General features: G+C 22.7%; 1 long non-coding RNA gene across 1 annotated transcript; it reads left to right on the top strand.

Annotated features, from left to right (window-relative positions):
* The first annotated feature begins 6295 nt into the window (after positions 1 to 6295).
* LOC113389398 lies at positions 6296 to 8539 on the top strand. Its single transcript, XR_003368259.1, has 5 exons — positions 6296 to 6368; positions 6980 to 7039; positions 7538 to 7641; positions 7987 to 8035; positions 8488 to 8539. It is a non-coding gene; the product is annotated as an uncharacterized LOC113389398 (long non-coding RNA).
* The last annotated feature ends 931 nt before the right edge of the window (positions 8540 to 9470 follow it).

Genomic DNA, 9470 nt, shown 5'->3' with positions numbered 1-9470 from the left:
ACAAAGAAACTATAAAAGGAATCAATGGTAACTTGGCGAAAAGAGGTGTTTTTGCACCTACATCAGAAATTCTTTATCAATACAGTATAGTAATTTCGATTTAAGAAACTGAAACACTTTGACTATATATTCTTTTTTTATCATGGTCATATTCGGAGCATTTAGTTGTACTAGAGCAATTTATATATTTGTTAGTTATTTCTACTATAACTACATTTACTACTAAGAAACTACAAAAGAAATCAATGGTAACTTGGTGAAAAAGATGTTTCTGCGCCTACATCAGACAGTGGTTTTTATCATATTTCATTTCTAATTCATTCAGATTAGATTTTCACCATTTACATTTACACGAATTATTTAATTCATCACTAGAAATGATTTGGGATTAAGATTATTTTGATCTTTTTACTATTATATATAGTACATATAAAAACGAACATTGGGATTTTTATTTTATTTTTATTGGCTTGTAAGCTTGTACATTGGCCAATATTGGGATTTTAATCATTAATATTAGAAATACACATCAATGGAAACACATGCTGATTAAGTTAACCACTCAACATTATATATTTTTCTCCAAAAACTTCATATTTTGAGTGGTTACTTCTACATGGGGTAAAATTAACATTTAAATTCGATTTCTTAATTTTTGAAAAATTGTCATAAGGTGAACAGTTAAGGGATTGTTTTTCTTTCCATTTATCAGATGAAAGTGTCTGATATGAGGGATCGTACAAAATTTATATGCATACTATACATAATACATATAAAATTGCATATTGGGATTTAATGAATATTAAATTAATATTACAAATGTGCATCAATGGAATCATATGCCGGTTGAGTTAACCACTCAACATAAGTTTCTCCAAAAACTTAGTATGTTGAGTGGTTAATATTACATGAGGTAAAATTAACATTCTAATTTGATTTCTTAATTTTTGAGAAATTGTCTTAAGGTGGACATTTCAAACGATTGCTGACCATGAAGATTGCTTTCTATTTTCTGGAAAAATAGACTGAAGGTATTCAAATACAAGGAATTTCACCTTTGTTGAAGGGAAATTAAATTCTTTCGCTTCATGAATTTGCAAAGTGACTGAACATTAATAGAACAATGAACTGATATTAACTAATGAAACATGAATCCTGGTTATGATGGTATTTTAATAATCACGTTTAAGATAATTAAATTAAATCCGCAGGACAGGATTATTTTATTCTGTGCCTTCTGGCACTGTACAAATCCTAATATTTAGGATTTGTTTAACGATACTATGATAAAAATATATTACAATTACTTTTCTTATCCTTATTAGATGAAACATTTTCATTTGATAAAATATCAATTACATTATTGAAATATACTATTGTGGAATGTAATTTTTTTCTGTAATACTTTCATTTGATCAAGATAATGCAAAAAAAACTTGATTTGTGAAATTCACATTAACTAAGTGAAACGATACGGATTTTCAATTAACTTCAATTAGTTTCAAATTATTAATTTACTTCAAATTACTTTTTTTCAGTAATTACTATATTCAAGAAACACAAATATAAATTTATATTTAGAGTGAGAAATTGTTTCAGATTTTTGTTTGTAAAAAAAAAAACTTGGCTTGTAAAATTTGTTATTGATGAAATGAAACAATACGAATTTTCAATTAACTTCAATTAGTTTCAAATTATTTACTTCAACTTACATTTTTTCCAGTAATTACTAAGTTCAAGTTCAAGAAAGAATGAGAATAATTGTTTCCGATTGTGTTAATAAAAAAAAAAACTTGGTTTGTAATATTTCACATTGACACGAGGTGATACGATACGGATTTTCAATTAATAACTTTAATTAGTTTCAAATCATTAATTTACTTCTATTTTTTTTTCAGTAATTACTATGTTCAAGAAAGATGAATATTTGATTTATATACAAAGAGTGAAAAATTGTTAAGATTATTGTATTAGTAAAAAAAACTTGACTTGTAAAAATTGTTCATTCGCGAAGTGATATAATACGAATTTTCTATTAAATTAACTTCAATTTCTTCAGTTTCTAATTATTGATTTACTTCAATTTATTTATTTTTTTTTCAGTTATTTTTATGTTCAAGAAACACTAATATTTAATTTATATACAAAGATTAAAAAATTGTTTTGTTAAGATTATTGTATCAGTAACAAAAATTTGATTTGTAAAAATTTCTCATTCACGAAGAGATATAATACGAATTTTCTATTAAATTAACTACAATTTCTTCAGTTTCTAATTATTGATTTACTTTAATTTACTTTTTTTTTTTTTGTTATTTTTATGCTTAAGAAACACGAATATTATAATTTATATACAAAGTTTTAGATTGTTAGTAAAAAAAAAAAAAAAGTTTTGTCTTATGAATTTTCAATTAACTTCAAATTATTAATTTAATTCATTTATTACCACAAATATTTAATTTATATACAAAGAATGAGAAATGGTTTTGTTTTAATTCTGCATATTTTTATGGTAACAACTATTCTAACAGAAATTGTGTCTGATTCAAAATGTGAAATGAAAATTTTGAAATTTGATGATCTCTCCTGAATCTCTCGACCAATTATACAGATTAGAGAATATGGCTATTTAGCTCTCGTTCTGAGGTGAGTAAATCTACTCCGTTAGTTTACGTTTATATCTATCTTATGTTTATTGAAATTGGGTTTATCAATGATACGATATTTATCAATGATAAATAAAAAATTTATGGGTGTCGCCAGATTAACTATTTCAATTAAACGTTCTGGGGAACGTTTATTTGTGGAAATATTTATAAATACAGAAATTCTGTGGAGATATTTAGAAATAAAACATTGTTTTCAAGACCATATATTATGTTAGGCAGATTTGTGAAACAAATCTGTTCTTATTATTTTGTTCAAGCTTCAGCAATAAGCTTGATGAAAAAATGGTAATTCAAGTTCTTCCAAAATATTATTAGCTAAACAAGTGTTTTTTCAATTATATTACAGTAATTTTGATACCATTTTTTATTTCTAGATACATTGGCGACCCCTGAATGAACAAATGTTTGTTCATTTGAATGAACATATATTTTTCATTTATACTTAAACTATTGCTAAATCATCAACTTGATATTGGAATATTCCAATATATTTATATCAAAATGGTGATTGAACTCTGATTATATATACATTATAAAAATTAAAACAATTAAATCACAATTTAATTCAACTTAATTAAAAATCTTAAACGATTGTTATAAATCTTCAAATTGATTTATACAGCAGAACTCTTGATTAAAACACTTGTACAATTTCCATCAATTTCTTAATGGAAATGTCTTCTTTAGTATTTTACACAATATTTATATTTTTGTAATAATTCTTCTTTAAAATAAAAAAAATTATCTACTGAACAGTTCTGCTGTGTTATCAACAGAACAATATCCAATAATAAATCTATAACCATAAAAAAATAAAAAATATAATCATAAAAAAAATCTGATTTGATAAAAATAATTTAAATTTGAATCGGGGTATGTGGGCTTTTTATTTCTGACTGTATAAATGTTACTGCATTTATAACATACGAATAAATAAAACTTAGCACATTGTGTGTTAATAAATATATTCTTAAATACCACAGTATTAAATATTACAATTTAAATAGTATTTACTTTATATATATACTTCTTGAAAATTGTACCGTCTATGCTTCAAGAATTTCTATTAATTTTGTATTATTTTACAGGTACTTTGCTGTGGTTGATTTGCCAAGGCACTACTTCGAATAATTCTAGGTGAGTTTTATATATATTTTTTTTTATTAATCTTGATATAATATTTTAATGATGATTCATATTTTTTTGTCTTCTTTTCCCGTCATAAAAATTTTGATGACTACTTATTTTCTGATGCATTACATTACAAATTAGATTTTAATTATTTCTGCACGATTATTAATCTTAAATGTGTTTTACTCACTTTCAGAATTTGTGAACTTGGGACAAAGTTTTTTTTTTTTGGATTTTTAAGAGTCAACTCTAGACTGAAGCAAGTCATCGTGGTGAATGCTGAATTTGCTGCAGGTAATTATAAGTTTATTTATATCCTTTAATTTAATTTTATTTATTTAGTACATTATTCTTTTATTCAGTACTTTATTTTAATGATGATTCATATTTTTTTAGTCTTCTTTTCCCGTCATATAAATTTTGATGACAATTTATTTTCTGAGTTGCATTAAATATTTTTATAATTTTATTTATATCTACATCATTATTGAAGTAATATTTTATTTTTAGAATCTGAAGTTGGAGAATCATTTTTAAGTGTCTGAAGAAAGTGCTGGGAGTTAATGAAGAATTCTTAACAGGTAATTTTAAATTTTATTTCCAAAATTTATTTTAACATTATCCCGTTTGCCACGCTCACAAAATTCACATATTTTGTAGGGTGCCATTTCTATTTAAAGCGGGTATATTAAATGTAGTCCTGCTAGGAAACTTCAAAATGACTTTATATGCATTTTGTAGTGCCGAAAGTTATGGATACAAAATTAATTATTACATACAAACATATTAATCATAACAAACCTTTTTTTAATTTAACTTTATAAAAATTACCTTCAAATCATTTTCAATATCAATTTAAACCTTGATGTTAAATTATCTTTCACAAAGATAATAAATTTATATTAAAATTTAAATTCAATTAAACAAATTTAAATTCAATGATACAAATAATATTGAATTTTTCTCTTAAATTAAATATATCTTTGTCCACATTTATTAAAGTACAATAATTACTAGGATTATAAATTTACATTGAAATTTAAATTTTATTCAACATTTGATACAAATAATATGAAAGTAAAATGTTTTTTTTTTTCACTTTCAGAATTTGAAAAAAGGATTTTGTGGATTGTTCGGTGCTGTGATAGTGAATGCTATATATTGCAGGTAATTTTACAATTAATTCAAAAATAATTCAAATTTTACAATGTTTTGACACTAATTCTATATTTTTTATCCCGTTTGCCACGCTCACAAAATTCACATGTTTTGTAGGGTGCCATTTATATTTAAAGCGGGTATATAAAAAGTAGTCCTGCTAGGAAACTTCAAAATGATTTTGTATTCATTTTGTAGTGCCGAAAGTTATGGATACAAAATTAAATATTCACTTTTTTTTGCTTCTTAATCTATTTTAAAAAAATGTATTACTATTCTATACATTTTCATTTACTTAAATTTGTTTATAATCTTTATAAGAACTAAGAATATTTATTGCTTTATAACAAAATAAATATTCACTATTTTCTTTGCATTTCAATTTACTAAAAAAACATTACTTCTATATTTTTATTTACTAAAATTTGTTTATAAGCATTTAAAGGACTAAGAATCTTAATTACTTTATCTTTTGCATAACATTTGCTAATACTTATAGCATAAATTGTAAGAAAATATTGTTTATTATTATAACCATTTAATATGTAAAAAATTATATTAGTCAAATTGAATGCAAATGCAAATATTTATATATAGCAGTATACATACAAAAAAATTGTTTATTGAATGTACAATATTAAATATAAAAATTTTCTAGATTATTTTAATAAAATATATTTATTATTCAAATTTAACACTTACAAATTATTAATTTTATTTAACAAATAATATTAATTGAATTTATTTGATACAAATTATTTTTTTTCAAATTTTTCATTATTTGACAATATAATAATAATGCATCTACTTGTATAACTTATGAACTAAAGATACTAAAATAAGAAATAATAAAAAATTTATTATAATATAAAGACATTAAAAATTTGACATAAAACACTTAATAAAAACTATGATTACACTTCAAACTACAAATTATTTTTATCATAATAATTCCTTCACTGAATTTTGAATATCTCTTTGAAGCAAATTTATTGCATAATCTTATGATTAAAAATTATAAATATTGTCTAAATTTCTTTTTCAGTAATTCCTGGAAATGGACTTACCAGTTGCTTCTACTCTACCAAGGTAATTATTTTAAATCCTTAGTTTTGTTTTTTTTCATTTAATGACACATTATTATTGCATATCTGGTTTTGTAATAATACTAACAATATTTAAAACAACTAAATTTTGTCAACTTAAAAGTCCCTTACAATGATGATACCATTACCGCCCCAGTATGACAGCTTTGATTATACGGTTCAACTGAACTTATAAACAAACCTGGTTAAATTTACAATATTTGTTCATAGCTAATTATAATTATTTTAAATTACAGATCAAACGTTGTATGAGCAAGAGGAATACAAAGGATTATATTGAGAATTCTTTAGGGCTTGCAAAAAGGTAATTAACCTCAATTTTTTTATGTTTATCCCAATTGCCACGCTGCTTGTTATTCATTAACTCGACAGTGCCAACATTAGTTTATCTTTGGGTATAATAATTTCCTGCTAGGAAACTTCGTAATGATGTTTTATGTCTTATTGGAGTGCCGAAAGTTATGGAAACAGTAAAAGAAAATTATAATTTTAATATTAATTAATTATAATCTGTTTTATGGCTTATAGTCTATTTTATAAATTAATATTTTGTTACTTGAGATTTGTATTATGATTTAAACATGTTTTTGTTCTACAGATCAAAATCTGTTTTTATATAATTCTTTTCTTTACTTTATGTTTTTTAAATTTAATTTTATTTTGTTTATCATGTTTTATAGACAACATGAATATTTAAACATTTCTTTGTTTTATGGATTGAAATTTATTTTATTATAATTATTTTATTTACATACTGTTTTATGATTAATTAAATTTATTTGTTATGAGTTACAATATTAGAAACTACAATGTGAAAGTCAAAGATAATAATTTAGTAACATCAATTTAAAATATAGTATAGTAATTAGCAATTGTTTTACTTGCACAAATATATTAAATTCATTTCTTTTGCAGATGTCCAGAATTTAAATAAAAGCTTTATATGCATATGAGAGCGATCCAAACCAGAAAAAGGTATTATATTATTTATAACCTAATTTTTTTGTACAACTTTGTGTGTTCATTTTTATAATTCAATATTTTTAAGTTCCTTTTCACCAAATTCAATATTACTCAATAGTACGCTATTACATTCAGAATTTATATTTAAATTTGAGTTATTTATAAAAAAAAATTACACAATCTATTTTATTAATTTATTATTATTCCTAATTCATATTCATAATTTATTTTATCTATTTCATTTAATATTTGGATTTTTCTTTCAATAGATCTGTTACTATTCTTGTCCCAATTGCCACGCTAAAATGTTTATAATTAACTTTTTAGTGCCGAATTTAAATTATTATTGGGAATATTAACCCACGCTAGGAAACTTCATAGTGACTTTTACTGTTACAATGGAGTGCCGAAAGTAGTTGGTACATTTAATCACTACATATACATAATATTTAGATATATTATAAATTTCACAAATATCAAATTAAACTAATGTAATCAATTTATTTTCAGGAATGTCTGAATAAACTCCATGTCAAGAAAAGATGTTATCTATAAAATAATGCTGGAAGTTAAAATGCTAGCAGCTCTGCTGCATAAACAATTTTTTGATATTGGTAAGCATTTTTTTTTTAAATTAATGTAAAATCTTGATTTTAATTTTATATATATATTTTTTTTTCATATAAAACTCTTACAATTTATAGCTTTTTTTTTTTAATTTAAAATTTACCTATAGGTGGACATGTTACAGTCTTTAACATATTTATAGAATTTTTTTTAATTCTTATATAAATTATATATATAATATAAAATTTAATCTTAGTTTATAATTCAATTCAATGATGATAAACCTACCGCCCCAGTATGAAGATAGTGATTTTACGGTTTCACTGAATTTTTTACTGTATACAAATAATTTATTAATATTTGCACAGTGCTAAATACCCTTTTCTTTATAGGTAGCAGACACTTGAATTGAATTTGGTGCATCTTTCAGAACAAAATTAGGTGAGGTATTCTTATTTTTCATAATATTACCTTTAAATTTTGGAAAGAAACTTAAATATTTGAACCGGAAACCATTTTTACTTTTTTATTATTAAAATCACATTTTAAGTCACACTAACATGAATAAAAAATATATTCATATTTACTTTGTTTTGGATTTATTGTTCAAAGCACTACATAATATAAATTTAAATTTCATTAACTCAATGTAATTATACAAATATTTATTTAATATAAAAATATTTCAATTTTGAATTTTGATAAAATTATCTAAAAAATTCAGTTTTACTTAAAAACTTCAAGCACTACAATTTATTTTTATTACTATGATGATTTATAGTTATCCCTGTCTTACAAATTCATGGTGAACTACTTTTCTGACACAACTTTAATATTTAATTTTGTTATATATTTTAATATTCAAATATTAACAAAGGTTTTTTTAATTTCAGGCAACTCCATGATTTGTATAATTGATTGATAAAATCGAAGACATATCCAGGTAATTTTTTTGGTCACATTGAATTTACTCATGCTATTACTTGGTTAATCCTTTGCTAAATTTCAATTGTTTATTTAAAGAACAATTAATATTTCTAAACAATTAAATAAATCTTAATAGATTATATAAAAAAAAAAAACTCTTGAAAAGATTTCGCTTCTATTTTGATAACAAAAAATTCATTTAAGTCCTTGATCAAAATGAAAAGGCACTTCAACTGTAACTAAAATTATATTATTTTTTTTAATATGTAATTTTTTTTATTATTTGAATCATATTTCTAGCCATACTCTATTTATATTAAGTATTATATTTATAATTTTTTTTATATTACTCTAGTAATTTAATTATAAAAAGTCAAAGAAAATTTAACTCTAGTAATCTTCAAAATAAATAACTGTTTTTCACCTAACAAATTTTTCTTCAAAAATATCTTTGTTGTATTGTTTTTTATTACTACATTTACTTAATTGTACTTTATGGTATCCACGTTTAGTTTTTATCAAACTACACCATTTTATTAATGAATTTATGTACCAAATTGAATTTCATTCAAGAATTTTAAGCACATCAGTTTATTTTACTACAATGATGATTTATAGTTATCCCTGTCTTACAAATTCATGGTGAACTACTTTTCTGACAACTTCAATATTTAATAATTAAATTGATAGACATATTAGTTGAAATTTTAACATTTAATTTTATTTTGCAGGAGCTCCATGTTTTTGAATCACCAACAAGATGAGGTCGTATCCAGGTAATTTTTTTTATTTTGTTAAATTTAAACTCATCTTAATTTTATTTATTTAATAAAATTTTAATGGTATTTTATGATGATAAGCCTACCGCCCCAGTATGAAGATAATGATTTTACGGTTTTACTGAAATCAATACTAGTTGTAAATATATAGATTTACTTCATCCAACACG

The sequence above is a fragment of the Ctenocephalides felis genome, unplaced genomic scaffold (genome assembly GCF_003426905.1).
Source record: "Ctenocephalides felis isolate EL2017-DRISC unplaced genomic scaffold, ASM342690v1 CF-g0.4_SCAFFOLD_03573, whole genome shotgun sequence".
Lineage (NCBI taxonomy): Eukaryota > Metazoa > Arthropoda > Insecta > Siphonaptera > Pulicidae > Ctenocephalides > Ctenocephalides felis.
The sequence above is the reverse complement of the archived record's forward strand: the minus strand, read 5'-3'. Positions and strand labels throughout refer to the sequence as shown.